A 15895-nucleotide genomic window follows, 5' to 3' on the forward strand; every position below is an offset into this window, starting at 1 on the left:
AGCACTTCCTTCCCCTGAAAACGGTAACACTACACCCGGCCAACGCTTCCTGTATCACCCACCACATTAAGTGGCTCATGCATCAGCAAAATCGAGCATTCAACTCCAACAACGACCTCTATAAGCAACTCTGTAACAAAGTGCAATGCGAAGTACGAGCTGCAAATAATTTTGATTTGTGCTGGTGTCCCTGGCAAATTTATTGTTCACCCCATGTGCATCCTCTGGGCAGTAGTACAAATGGATTACAGGAGCCATAAAGGGTTGATATTGAATATGTTACAATTCATAACAGAAGTCCTATTTCTCAGACAAGGTGCAGCATTTAAAGCAGGCCAGCATGGGTCGATGTGTATGATAAATTAACAATCTAATTGGCTCTGACAAGCAAAAGATAACCCCTCCCCTCTCCTTGTGTAGACCAACTCTGCAATGAGGAGGCTACACACCGAATCAGCAATCACTTTGCCAATATTTGTAAACAATTACCACAACTGGACGTCAGCTCCCCCCCAATGTACTTACCTACCCCATCTACCCAGAACACAGTAGAGGAATATCAAGCAGCTAAGTGCCTTAAGACCAGATGGTTAAGCACCCCCCAAGATTTTCCATTGAAAATATGCAAGGAATTCTCCCATGAATTAGCATACCACCAACTGCTATAACTAGTACTTCACTCAAACACTAAATGCCCCACAGCTTGGAGGACAGCATATGCGACATCACTACCCTAAGCCACCGATGCAGAGTCTCTTAATAGCTTATGATCTGTTGCAATCACTTCAATCCCCAGTGCTGTTTGTGAGAGACTTGTTTCTGACTGGGCCTATAATGACACTACTGACTTAGTATACCCTCAACAGTTTAGAAACATGGTCTTCCTCCACCACTCACACTACCTTGTCAACCTCCAAGACAGTTTACTGTGACATGGAGAAATGCAAAACCTCAGTGGCATTCGTCCTCGTAGACTTCACTAAGGCTTTCGGCTTGGTAAACCATAACATTATAAAGAAAGCCATCGACCAGAGACTACACGAGTGTCTCCTCTCATTGTTGGCAAACTTCCTAACCAGATGGCCCCAAACTGTCCTCTTTAGGGAAGCCACATCGGTATTACTACCCCTAACGTGGTGTATCACAGGTCTTCAAGAATGATTCCTCAGTCTTATCAATGATGCCCTGAAAGACACAAACCACTGCTGGAAGTATGTAGACTCCTCCTCCTTTAGCATCACTATCAACAACAACTCTCCTGACTTCAGTGCCCTTGGACACATCATCAACAACCATCTTGGATAGCCTGCAGCCAACAACATCACCATCAGCCACACCAAGACTGTGATGATGCACATCAACCTAGGTGCAGACAACATCCTTTACCCTAACATCATATTAGGCCTTAACATACCCCAAGTAGTCAGAAACATCAGCCTTTTTGATGTTGCAATAGACGACGGTTTAAACCAGAAGAGTCATGTCCTCACTATCATCAAGCCTTCCTTGTACCGTCTGTACTTTCTTCGCCAATTGAAATTACTGGACTTAGGAACTTGGAATGTCACTGCCATCTTCATTCTTCCTAAGCTCACCTATGCCTCCCCAGCCTAGTCGTCCTCACTAACAGCTAGATAGAGAGACCAACTAGAAAAAGTGCAGAAACTGGCTTGTACCAAGGCCCTCATTTCGCTGAACCTGTCCACCATCACCGACTAGCACCAGCAGCTCATAAGGCAGTTTTGGCAATAGACTGTTGACACGCTCACGTCACAGAGACCTCCTCCCACTGATGCCCCTCCACCATGGGCTGCCGTTCGTCACCACAATCGACATGTTCCAATCAGGGCTCATACAGGTGGATATTAGAAGAGTCCTTTACCTATCATTGTAAACTTCGTAAACGATCCATGAACAAGTGCCATGTTATAGTCAAATTTCCATTATTTAGGCTATGTGGTATGTCAACTACTGTAGTACGGTAACTGTTCATCACTTAATGTTCAATCAGGCTCATGATATATGATTATGTAAACATTCCTTTATATCTGCCTGGCTATCTAAATGTGCCTACCCAAAGTGTGGAAATGTTCAGTTCACCCTGACCTTAATCTCTTGTATGATTAGCTAACTAGTGACTATTACAATATGCTTCTCAGCTTTAGTCCCTGCACCTAAGGAAGCACAAAGAACTCACGGAGAAGGTCCAGAGGATAGCAACAAAGATGGTATTAGAATTAAGAGAGTTAATCTACAAGGAAAGATTGGAAGCTTAAAATTTACCCACCGTGGAAGAGAGAAGACATAGGGGTGACCTGAACACGAACTTAGAGTTTTTAAGAGGAATCGACGATATAGGCAGTGGACAGTTCTTTGGGAGATACAGGGATAGAACAGCCAGAGAGCATAACATGAGTTTAAGTAAGAAACTTGTAAAGAAGGATACAAAGAAGTACTTTTTTAGTATAAATGTGGTGAATGAATGGAACAGATTGACTGAGGACATGGTTAATCCAGACAGCATACATAAAATCAAGAGCATGTATGAAAATATAGAGCTCCCCCCTTCCCTGCAGGACAGATAGGTAATTATTACACTCACCAGCTTAATCACAGGAGAGTGATTACCTGGGTTGAACACCCAGTAATTGAACCTATGCGGGTCTGACCTTGGCCCACTTGAGGTGACTTAGTGTGTGTGTGTGTGTGTGTGGGGTAGATAGATAAATAATGATGGGTTATTGAATCTAGGCAGTCATTATTCTGAAAACACTCAGTTTAGGTATCACAGATATTACAGAACTTGGAGGTCATAACAGTAACCAGTTAACTAATGATAAAAGATCATAAGATCATAAGGTGGGGCTGGATATTTCCACACTTTGGAGAACCACATGAGTGAGGCACATCTACATAGGATGGCAGAGATATACACAGGAAGGTTAACAAAGTAAAGACTATGGTTTATAAATTGTGCAACTTGATGATAATTGTTTGAAAATAACATAAGTGGTGATTGGCTGCAGTACGACAATGATTGAACATAACGTGAGCGATGACTGGCAACAGTACTACAATGGTTGAACATAATGTAAGTGATGACTGGCTCCAGTACTACAATGGTTGAACATAATGTAAGTGATGACTGGCTACAGTACTACAACGGTTGAACATAAAGTAAGTGAGGACTGGCTACAGTACTACACTGGTTGAACATAACATAAGTGATGACTGGCTCCAGTATTACAACGGTTGAACGTAATGCAAGTGATGACTGGCTCCAATACTACAGTGGTTGAACATAATGTAAGTGATAACTGGCTCTAGTACTGAAAAGGTTCAACATAATGTAAATGATGACTGGCTCATTACTACAATGGTTGAACATAATGTAAGTGATGACTGGCTACAGTGCTACAACGGTTGAACATAATGTAAGTGATGACTGGCTTCAGTATTACAACGGTTGAACATAACACAAGTGATTAGTGGCTCCATTACTACAACAGTTGAACATAATGTAAGTGATGACTGGCTAAAGTACTACAGCAGTTGAACATAACATAAGTGATGGCTAGCTCCAGTACTACAATGGCTGAACATAATGTATGTGATGACTGGCTCCAGTACTACAACGGTTGAACATGACATTAAGTGATGACTGGCTACAGTACTGCAATGGTTGAACATGACGTGAGTGATGACTGGCTACAGTATTGCAATGGTTGAACATAACGTAAGTGATGACTGGCTCCAGTGCTGCAACGGTTGAATATAATGTAAGTGATGACTGGCTACAGTACTACAATGGTTGAAAATAATGTAGGTGATGACTGGCTCCTGTACTACAATGGTTGAACATAACAAAAGTGATGACTAGATCCAATACTACATTGGTTGAACATAACGTAAGTGATGAGTGGCTACATTACTACAATACTTGAACATGACATAAGTGATGACTGGCTCCAGTACAATGGTTGAACATAATGTAAGTGATGACTGGCTTCAGTACTACAGTTGTTGAACATAACGTAAGTGACAACTGGCTCCAGTACTACAACAGTTGAACATTATGTAACAGAACTAGAACTGTTGAACATAACGTGAGTGATTACTGGCTCCTGTACTACAAGTGTTGAACATAAGTGATGACTGGCTACAGTACTACAATGGCTGAACATGACATAAGTGATGACTGGCTACAATATTACAATGGTTGAACATAACGTAAGTGATGACTGGCTTCAGTACTGCAACGGTTGAACATAATGTAAGTGATGACGGGCTATAGAACTATAATGGTTGAAATAACGTAGGGAATGACTGGCTCCAGTACTACAATGGTTGAACATAACATAAGTGATGACTGTCTTCAGCACTACAATGGTTGAACATAATGTAAGTGATGACTGGTTACAGTACTACAATGGTTGAACATAATGTAAGTGATGACTGGTTACAGTACTACAATGGTTGAACACGATGTAAGTGATGACTGGCTACAGTACTACAATGATTGAACATAACATAAGTGATGACTGGCTCCAGTACTGCAGTGGTTGAACATAACATTAAGTATCGACTGGCTCCAGTACTACAACGGTTGAACATAACGTAAGTGATGCCTGGCTACTGTACTACAATGGTTGAACATAACGTAACCGATGACTGGCTCCAGTACTATAATTGTTGAACATAACGTAAGTGATTACTGGCTCCATTGCTACAATATTTGAACATAGCGTATGCGATGACTGGCTCCAGTACTACAACGGTTGAACATAACGTAAGTGATGACTGGCTCCGGTACTACAACGGTTGAACATAATGTAAGTGATGACTGGCTACATTGCTACAATATTTGAACATAGCGTAAGCGATGACTGGCTCCTATACTACAACGGTTGAACATAACGTAAGTGATTACTGGCTCCATTGCTACTATATTTGAACATAGCGTAAGTGATGACTGGCTCCAGTACTACAACGGTTGAACATAACGTGTGATGATTGGCTCCAGTACTGCAACGGTTGAACATAACGTAAGTGATGACTGGCTCCATTGCTACAATTTTTGAACATAACGTAAGTGATGACTGGCTCCAGTACTACAACGGTTGAACATAACGTAAGGGATGACTGGCTACAGTACTACAATGGTTGAACATAACGTAAGTGATGACTGGCTCCAGTACTACAACGGTTGAACATAACTTATGTGATGACTGGCTACTGTACTACAGTGGTTGAAGAACATAACGTAGGTGATGACTGGCTACAGTACTACAGTGGTTGAATACAACGTAAGTGACGACCAGCTACAGTACTACAACGGCTGAACATAATGTAAGTGATGACTGGCTCCAGTGCTACAACGATTGAACATAATTTAAGTGATGACTGGCTCCAGTACTACAATGGTTGAAAATAATGTAAGTGATGACTGGCTACAGTACTACAACGGTTGTACATAAGTGATGACTGGCTCCAGTACTACAACAGTTGAGCATAATGTAAGTGATGACTGGCTCCAGTGCTACAACAGTTGAACATAATGTAAGTGATGACTGACTCCAGTACTACAACAGTTGAACATAATGTAAGTGATGACTGACTCCAGTACTACAACAGTTGAACATAATGTAAGTGATGACTGACTCCAGTACTACAACAGTTGAGCATAATGTAAGTGATGACTGGCTCCAGTACTACAACAATTGAACATAATGTAAGTGATGACTGGCTCCAGTACTACAACAGTTGAACATAATGTAAGTGATGACTGGCTCCAGTACTACAACAGTTGAACATAATGTAAGTGATAACTGGCTCCAGTACTACAACAGTTGAGCATAATGTAAGTGATGACTGGCTCCAGTACTACAATGGTTGAACATAATGTAAGTGATGACTGGCTACAGTACTACAATGGTTGAACATAATGTAAGTGATGACTGGCTACAGTACTACAATGGTTGAATATAATGTAAGTGATGACTGGCTCCAGTACTACAACAGTTGAACATAACAAGTGATGACTGGCTACAGTAATACAACGGTTGAACATAAGCGGTAGCCGAGGAGAAAACAGCTGTGCATGTGTTCTGCATAAGACTGTCTTCTAAGTTCATGGCAGGTCTTAGGCCACATCTGAAACCGTGAATGAAACATCGCTGGTCAGAAGAACCTCTGAACACAACACTACAACAGCCGTGGTGGTGCGAGCACCTCTCCTGGCCGGCGGTCAGACAGGGGGGTGGTTATGGCACCTCTGGCATACCTACGAGAGGGGGGAGCGGGGCTGTGCCTGGCTGTGTCCTGTGGCCCTGACACCCGACACCTGCACGGTTGACACAGAGCAGGTGTGGGGCCTGACACATACCCCAGCCCGCGCCGGACCTCACTCCACGCAGGCGGAACTCTTACGTTCTGTTCCTATCATTAATCCCATGAACACGGCGGTGCCACGCTGTGGGTACAACGGTACGACGGTACCACGCTACGATCGTACGGTTCCTTGATCACGGTGGTCCGACGCTGTAAGCACGGTGGTACAATGTTCTGAGCACGACGGTACGATACTTCGAGCACGACGGTACGACACTTTGATCATGACGGTACAATGCTTTGATTACGACGGTACATTGTTTTGATCACGAAGGTACGATGCTTTGAGCATGATCATGAGCTGTCACGTGTAATGTACCAATTCCGCAGCTCTCTGTCCACAACCAGGCCCCACAAACCCTTCCATGGTTTACCCTGGCCGCTCCACACGCCCTGTTTCAGTCCATTGACAGTACGTCGACCCCTGTATACCACATCGTTCCAATTCACTGTAACCCGTGCACGCCTTTCATGCTCTAGCATGTTCAGGCCCCGATCACTCTTTTTTCTTTTTTTTTTTTCTTCATCCAGCCTCCCATCTTCAATTTAGTGTCCCCGTTCTCCTTGTTCCTTCCACTTCTAACATATATCCTATTTGTCAACCTTTCCTCACTCTTTCTCTCTATATGTCCAAATAATTTCAGTACACCCTCTGCTGCTCTCTCAACCTCACTCTTATTATTACTACACCTCTTTCTTACTCTTATTATTCTCAACTTCCTCCTTTCACACACTTTTCCAAACTCAGTCACTAACTTCTGCAGTTTCTCATTTAATCTGCCGCCAGTGCAGTATCATCAACAAACTACAACTGACCACTTCACAGGCCCTCTCATCCCCTGCAGACTTTATGCTTGCCCCTTTCTCCAAGAGTTTTGCATTTACCTCCCACGTTATCCCATCTATAAACAAATTGATCAGCCATGGTGACACACCCCAGCTGTAGACCAACTTTAACTTGGAACATTTCACTTTCCTCTCTTCCCTTGATAAAACTTCTCATTTTTCTATCATTTTTCTTCCACCATATATATTTAAGATCTTCCACAAGGCATCTCTATCTACCATATCTTTAGCTTTCCCCCGATCCAAAAATTCCATACACAAATCCATCTGTTTTTCTAAGTATGTCTCACACATTCTGTAAAGCAAGCATCCGATCCATACATCCCCTACCACTTCTGCTCCTCCGCAGTCTAATTCTCTGTACATTCCGTCACCCATACATCTTACAAGGTACACTTACTAATCTTATACCTCTAGTCTGAACACTCACCTTTATCCCGTTTGCCTTTAAATAATGACAAATACAATCCACTAATGCTAAGGCACCTCACCATTATCCATGCACATACTGAAAATCCAAACTAACCAATCAACAACACAATCACCCCCTTCCATAAGAAATTCAATTGCAATACCATCCACTCCACCCGACTTGCCATATTTGCTCTTACGTAAGGCTTTCACCACTTCTTCACCAAACCACTTTCCATGACTCACATCATATACCACCCTGACCCAAGCATCCTACAACTGCCACTGTGTCATTAAACACATTCAACAGTCCTTCAAAATACTCACTCATCCTCCTCTTCATTTCATCAGTACCTGTTATCAACTTCCCTCTTGCCACCTTCACCGATGTTCCCGTTTGTTCGCTTGTTTTTGCACGTTATGAATCTAACTTTCCTGCGTTGTTGAGTGGTTAGATAGGATCTTTCAGTGTATGTATGGATCATACACATATGATAAGTATACATACCTGTATAAAGGCTTTACAGAGGTATGAGAATTGAGTGTACTTCGTACGATTTACGGAAGAGTTCTGGATGAGATTGTGGCGGTATGCACAGAACATCAGACTGCGGAGGTAGAATATGGTTGCCGGGGTGGTAGAGGACATTTAGATCAGGTGTGTTTCCTTTGGAGAGTTTGTGTGAGAAGCTTTGGGAAACAGATAGATTTATATGCGGCATTTAAGGATCTGGAGAAAACATGTAACTGGACTGATAGAGATGCTCTTAGGAAGGTGTTACGAATATATGGTGTGGGAGGAAACCTTAATTGAACTATTTGAAGAATTTTCATCAGTAGAATAAAACGCGTGTCTGCGTAAGATGGTTGGATGAGTGGTTCTCTGTGAAGGTGGGTTTGCAGCAGGAGTGTGTGATATCACCATTTTTGTATGGATGAGGTGGCGAGGGTCTTGTGGAGAGGGGTTGAGGTTCATTGGAGATGAATTAGTGGTTATTTGTTGACGACACTGTGATGGTGGCAGATTCGAGTGAGAAATTGTTTGAGTGTGGGAGACTGTGTGGAAGGTCAAAGTTAAGAGTGCCTGTGAATGATCAAGGTTAGTTGTGGAGAGAAGCAGGGTAATTGGAGTGTGAGTTTGATTGAAGAGAACCTGGAGTAAGTGGTGTGTTTTAGGTACCTGGAAGTGGATATGGCAGCGAATGGAATCATAGGAAATGATCTGAGCCATAGGGTGGGTAAGGGGAGAGTTTGATGGGGGGAGGGGTGTTCCTGGGCGCTTTGAGAATATGGTGGAAAAAGAAGTCTGTTAAGGGAAAATGTTTGATGATAAAGTAAAATTACGACAGCGTCGTGTGGATGTGAGGCACGGGCTATCTATAAGAACGTACGGAAGTATGGCTCTGTTGGAAATGAAATGTTCGAAGACGAAATATGGCGTGAGGAGGGGTTATCGAGTAAAGACTGAAGGGATGAGGGAGAGATGTGGTGATGGTTAGAGGATGATTGAGAGTCTGAAGCAGGTGTGCTGAAATGGTATTGACACATCACCAGGATGAGTGAGGAGGTGACAACTAAGAAGGTATACGTGTCAAAAGTGGAGGGAAGAAGGAAAAGAAGGAAACCAAGGACGAGGAGGTGAAAGAATGGAGTGGAAGCTGCGCTGAGTGTTTTGGGACTGAACATGCAGGAGGGTGTGAGGCATGCAGTGGGACAACGAATTAGAGGGTTGTGGAATACAAAGGGCAATATACTATCATTATGTTGAACCAGGGTATTTCAAGCGGTCAGGGGAAACCACGGATAAGTATGTGGGCCCGGGTTTTGAACTGGTGGCTCTGGATCTCCGTGCATTATACGTACAGCGAGAGAGCGGATATGTCATGGTGTTACAGGGGCTGACTTGGGGTTATGTCTTGGTGATACAGGTCCCCGGGACAGGCTCTGTATACTGTCCTTCAACTCAATTTCCTCTGTCTATCCTGTTCGTATACCTGATGTGTGTCTCTCAGCCCCAGTTACTCTGGCACCCCTCACTCTCAGCGCCAGCCACGTTGGCACCCCACACTTTCAGTGGGAGTCACATTGGCACCCTCCACTCTCAGCGCTAGTTACGTTGGCACCCGTCACTCTCAGCGCCAGTTACGTTGGCACCCCTCACTCAGCGTCAGTCATGTTGGCGCCCCTCACTTCCAGCGCTAGTCACAATGGCATCCCTTACATCCTCTACGGTAAGGTTGGCAACCCTTCACTCCCAGCGCAGTCACAGTGACACATCACTCGTGACACTGTCACTCTTTACTCAGCGCGCAATCGCATTGATATTCTGCCGTTAATGCGCAGTCACTAAGCATTTCCACACTCACTGCGCAGTCAAGATGGCACTCCTACTGCGCATTCGCGTAGATGGGCGGGCTAGGTCGCGGGGAAGGGAGACGGCGGGAGCAGTTGGTACCCACACCGCGTTCCGCGCGCAGGGAGACTAGGAGGCACGACGCGGACACCCTCCCTGGCCCTCTCCTCTGGCACTTAATGGCACTCCCTACCGATGGATCCAGTGGACAACGCCTGAAATGAAACTGTTCCAGCGGCGGCGTCACGAACCGTACGGCAAACTGGACCTGGAAGTTCCAGAACAGTCATTCCAGTTGAACCCTCCCAAGGAAGGATCTTAAGTCATTATGGCGTGATCGGAGACTCGTGAAGTGTAGTTTAAAGTAACGCTCGCTCGCTGGCGGCGTCTCATCGCTGTAAGGCAGGACTGCGGACTAGTTAGACATGAGGAACCTACTCTAGTGGCAGCACCGTCGGCGGGGGTGTTTGTTCTAAAGATGTGAAGTCTCCTGGGAGGCTCAGCTTTTGTACGCTTTCCTCAGGGCGCCGTTAGACATAGCCATCGCTGCTGGACGTCGGTTACAGATACCATCTGTGTAGCAATGACTATGTAACTGTCCGAGGTTAATGCATAGGTCGCACGTCATCGCCCACAAGCGCTGAGGTGTATAGTCCTGAGTCTCCACAAGATTTACTTCCTTGCAGGTCTGAAGTCTCTCCGTGAGTCTGCCAGACCAGTGCGGGTCGCACGGACAACGCCCGCCTCCCTCCAGAGTAGACCAAGGAGGCGCCGCTCACGGGACGCAGGTAAGAAGACACGATGTACTGGTGTGTGAAGTGTGTGCAGGTTCTGCACAGTTGACTCTTACCATCATTTCACTACTACTACTACCACTACCACTGCTGCCACCACTACTACTGCTACTTCTACTACTACTACTACTACTACTACTACTACCACCAATTTTGCTACCACTTACTATTACCACTATTACTACTCTACTTCTACTACTTCTATTACTGCTAATTTTTCTATCTACTACCACTACTACTAACACCACCGCTACTACTACTACTACCATTATTACTACAACTACTACTTTTACTATTACTACCAGTATTACTACTACCACCTCCACTACTACTTCTGCTATTACTTTTATCAGTTGTAGTGCAAACCTTTTGGAACTACTCTCTGCCACACCAACTACCAAAGATATTGTAGAGATAACATGTAATATCAGTGTGGTAGATTGTTACTTCATCATCACATGTGACCAAACATTGCCTAAGTAATTCATCTTGACACTCGTAGAATGTGTGTGTGTGTGTGTGTGTGTGTGTGTGTGTGTGTGTGTGTGTGTAACTATTATGTGTACTGTACGGGGAGGAAGTTTTAATCTCGTGGGGGACCCATCTCTTGAGCAATCACCCCCTATCACATATCTCTTTATATTACTGTATGCTGTCTGCAGTTACTACACAGATTCCCATTCACTTTATGCCATTCGTGCAACTTTCTTGCACTACAAAGATACTTCTTGTTATCTTTTCTATTTCAAGTCTCCTCTCGAACTTCATGTTATGTCCTCTTGTTCTATCTTTACATCTCCGGAAGAACTGTTTGCTATCTAGAACATCCAGCTGATTCCAGAACTTAAAGGTTATGATCAGGTTACTCCTTACCTTTCTCTCTTACATGGGAGGCGGATTTCGGGATTTTACCCTTTCTCTATGACACATACATCTTAATTCTGGTATCTTTGCTTCTTAAGATGGAGTGTCCAAATTTGAGAAGCATGTGGTAGTCCTGGTCTAATGTATGATGTGAAGAGGCTGGGAAATATTTCCTCATCCATATACTTGAGTGGTCTACTATAATGTTTGCCAGCAGACAATTTCTATTCATTTAATGTGCGACTCTGGCGACACGTAAGTTAGGGATATGTCGGCTGCTTGCTTTCAGTTTTTTCATACATGTGAAGTCTCTCTCTCTCTCTCTCTCTCTCTCTCTCTCTCTCTCTCTCTCTCTCTCTCTCTCTCTCTTCTCATATATATATATATATATATATATATATATATATATATATATATATATATATATATATATATATACATATATACACATATATATATAAACAAACTAGGTTCAGCATCGTCTAGGGACAGGTTAGTTTGGGTGTGAATTTGAATAGACAAAAATTGGAGGAAGTGAAGTGTTTTAGATACCTGGGAGTGGACATTGCAGCGAATGGTACCATGGGAGGGAAAATGAATCATAGGGTGGGTGAGGGGGCGAAGGTTTTAGAAACACTGAAAAAGGATGTGAATAGTGGGATAAAGAAATAAAGTTGCTCGTGAAAGAGAAAAAGGGAGGCGTTTGGGTGATACTTACAGGGAAAGTGAAAATGATTTGGGAATGTATGACAAAACGGCAGGAGGTCAGGAGGTAAGTGAATCGGTTAAAAAAAGGTGGAGGGGCAAATGAGAGGTGGGATTAGAGAGTATCAATAAATTTTAGCGAGAATAAGATGTTTTGGAATAAGGTGAATAATGTGCGAAAAACAGGAGAACGAATAAGAGCATCGGTGAAGGGAGCAAAAGGGGAGGTGGTAATAGGCAGTAATGAAGTAAGGAGGAGATGGAGTAAGTATTTTGAAGGACTGTTGAATGTGTTTGATAATAGGGTGGCTGGTGTAGGTGTTTTGGGCTGGGTGGTATGCGAAGTAAGAGAGTCATGTAGAGGGGTTTGGTGAAGAGAGAAGAGATGGTGAAATGTGGCGAGGCGGCTGAGGTGGATGGTATTGCTGTTGAAATCATTAAGAAAGGGGGTGACTGTATTGGTGAATGGTTTGTAAGGATTTTCATTGTATGTAAGGATCATGGTGAAGTGTCTGAGGATTAGTGGAATGCATTTATAATGCCTCAGGATAAAAGCATGGGGTATAAAGGTGAGTGTTCAAACTACAGAGGTATGAATTTGTTAAGTGTACCTGGTAAGTTATATGGCAGGGTGCGCATTGAGATGGTGAGGGCATTTACAAAGCATCAGATTGGGGAGGAGCAGGGTGGTTTCAGAAGTGGTAGAGGGTATATGGATCAAGTGTTTGTTTTGGAGTATGTGTGAGAAATACTTGAAGAAACGAATGGATATGTATGTGGTATTTATGGATCTGGAGAAAGCGTATGATAGGGTTCATAGAGGTTCCTTGTGGAAGGTCTTAAGAATAAACGGTATGGGAAGAAAGTTGATATAAGCAGTGAAAAGTTTTCATCAAGGTTATAAGGTGTGTGTGCAAGTAGGAAGAGATGGTTCCAAGAAGAGGTTGGTTTGCGACAGGGAAGTGTTATGTCACCGTGGTTGTTTACTTTGTTTATGGATAGAGTAGTGACAGAAGTAAATGCAAGTGTCTTGGAAAGAGGGGTGAATATGCAGTCTGTAGGGGATGAGAGGGCCTAGAATGAGAGTCATTGCTGTTGGCTGTTGGTACAACACTGGTAGTAGATTCGAGTGAGAAACTGCAGAAGCTGGTGACTGAGTTGGGAAGAGTGTGTGAAAGGAGGAAGTTGAGAGAAAATGTGAATAAAAGCAAGGTTATTAGGTTTAGCAGGGTTGAGGGACTGGTTAGCTGGGGTGTGCGTTTGAATGGAAATATAATGGAGGAAGTGAAATGTTTTAGATACCTGGAAGTCTACATAGCAGCGAATGCAACCATGCAAGCGTGAGTCATAGGTTGGTGAGGGGACGAAGGCTCTTAGAATGCTGAAGAATGCGTGGAAAGAGAGAACGTTACCTAGGAGGGTAAATATGGGTATGTTTGGAGGAATAGTAGTTCCAGCAATATCATATGGTTGCGAGGCATGGACTATAGATAGATGGGACTGTGCGGAGAAGGGTTGATGTGTTGGAAATGAAAAGTTTGAGGACAATATGTAGTGTAAGGTGGTTTGATTGAGTAAGTAATGAAAGGGTAAGAGAGATGTGTGATAATGAAAATGAGTATGGTTAAGAGGGCTGAAGAGGGTGTGGTGAAGAAGTTTAAACATATGGAGAGAATGAGTGAGGAAAGGTTGACAAAGAGGATATATGTGTAGGAAACAAGAAGAACGGGGAAATAAGGAGGATGGAATGAAAGAGATTTCGAGCGATCGGGGCCTGAACATGCAAGAGGGTGAAGGCGTGCACGGGATAAAGTGAATTGGAACAATGTGGTATGCATGTGTGGACGTGCTGTGAGTGAACTGAGGCATGTGAAGCATCTGGAGGTAAACAATGGAAAGGTCTGTGGGACCTGGTTTTGCATAGGGAGCTGTCGTTACGGTGTGTTACACAAGTCGGCTAGAGAATGGATGTGAGTGGATGCGGCCTATCTTCATCTGTTCGTGGCGCTACTTCTCTAAAACAGGAAACGGCGATCGATCGATCGATAGAGAGAGTATATATTCGAATTTCTAAAAGGGGAAACAGAAGAAGGAGTCATGCGGGAAGCACTCACTCTCCTCGAAGGCTCAGACTGGGGTGTCTAAAAGTGTGTGAATGTAACCAAGATGAGAAAAAAGGAGAGATAGGTAGTATGAGGAAAGGAACTTGGATGTTTTGGCTCGAGTGAAAGGAATCTCAACGGTAAAGGGGAAGAGTGATAAAGTCAAGGGTTGGTAAGAGGACAAGATCAAAGGAAGGAGTAGTACTCCTGAAGTATAAGTTGTGGGAATATGCGATAGAGTGTAAGAAAGTAAACTCTAGATTGATATGGGTAAAAATGAAAGTGGATGGAGAGAGATGGGTGGTTATTAGTGCCTATGCACCTGGTCATGAGAAGAAAGATCTTGAGAGGCAAGTGTTTTGGGAGTAGCTGAGTGAGTGTGTTAACAGCTTTGATGCACGAGACTGGGTTATAGTGATGGGTGATTTGAATGCAAAGGTGAGTACTGTGGTAGTTGAGGGTATAATGATGCATATGAGATGTTCAGTGTTGTAAATGGAAATGATGAAGAGCTTGAGGATTTGTGTGCTGGAAAAGGACTGGTGATTGGGAATGGCTGGTTTAGATAGGGAGATATACATAAGTATACGTATGTGAGTAGGAGAGATGGCCAGAGGGCGTTATTGGATTGCGTGTCACTTGATAGGCGTGTGAAGAGAGACTTTTGGATGTTAATGTGGTGAGACGGGCAGCTGGAGGGATGTCTGACCACTATCTTGTAGAGGTTAATGTGAAGATTTGTAGAGGTTTTCAGAAAAGAAGAGAGGATGTTGGGGTGAAGAGAGTGATGGAGTAAGTGAGCTTGGAAAGGAGACTTGTGTGAGGAAGTACCAGGAGAGATTGAGTGCAGAATAGCAAAAGGTAGAGCAAATGACGTAAAGAGAGTGGGGGAGGAATGGGATGTATTTAGGGAAGCAGTGATGGCTTGCGCAAAAGATTCATGTGGCATGAGAAAGGTGGAAGGTAGGCAGATTAGAAAAGGTAGTGAATGGTGGGGTAAAGAAGTAAGATTGTTAGTGAAAGAGAAGAGAGACGCGTTTGAACGATTTTTGCAGGGAAGTATGGCAAATGAGTGGGGGATGTATAAAAGAAAGCGGCAGGAGGTCAAGAGAAAGGTGCAAGAGGTGAAAAAGAGGGCAAATGAGAGATGGGGTGAGAGAGAGAGTATCATTAGATTCTACGGAGAATAAAAAGATGCTTTAGAAGGAGTTAAAAAAAAGTGCTTAAGACAAGAGAACAAATGGGAACATCGGTGAAGGGGGCAAATAGGGAGATAATAACAAGTAGTGATGAAGTGAGGAGATGAAGTGAATTTTTTGATGGTTTGTTGGATGTGTTTGATGATAGAGTGGCAGATATAGGTGTTTTGGTCGAGGTGGTGTTCGAAGTGAGAGGGTCAGGGAAAATGGTTTGGTAAATAGAGAAGAGAT

The 15895-nt window shown here is 43.5% G+C and overlaps 1 protein-coding gene across 3 annotated transcripts in view; it reads left to right on the forward strand.

Moving 5' to 3' along the window:
* The first annotated feature begins 10054 nt into the window (after nucleotides 1-10054).
* LOC139754654 (uncharacterized) overlaps nucleotides 10055-15895 on the forward strand; it is a 313149-nt gene continuing 307308 nt past the window's right edge. For all 3 annotated transcript variants that reach the window (XM_071672184.1, XM_071672183.1, XM_071672185.1), the window contains exon 1: nucleotides 10055-10788. The gene's annotated coding sequence lies outside the window, so the exon portion shown is untranslated. The remainder of the gene's footprint in view (nucleotides 10789-15895) is intronic.

The sequence above is a fragment of the Panulirus ornatus genome, chromosome 17 (genome assembly GCF_036320965.1).
Source record: "Panulirus ornatus isolate Po-2019 chromosome 17, ASM3632096v1, whole genome shotgun sequence".
NCBI lineage: Eukaryota > Metazoa > Arthropoda > Malacostraca > Decapoda > Palinuridae > Panulirus > Panulirus ornatus.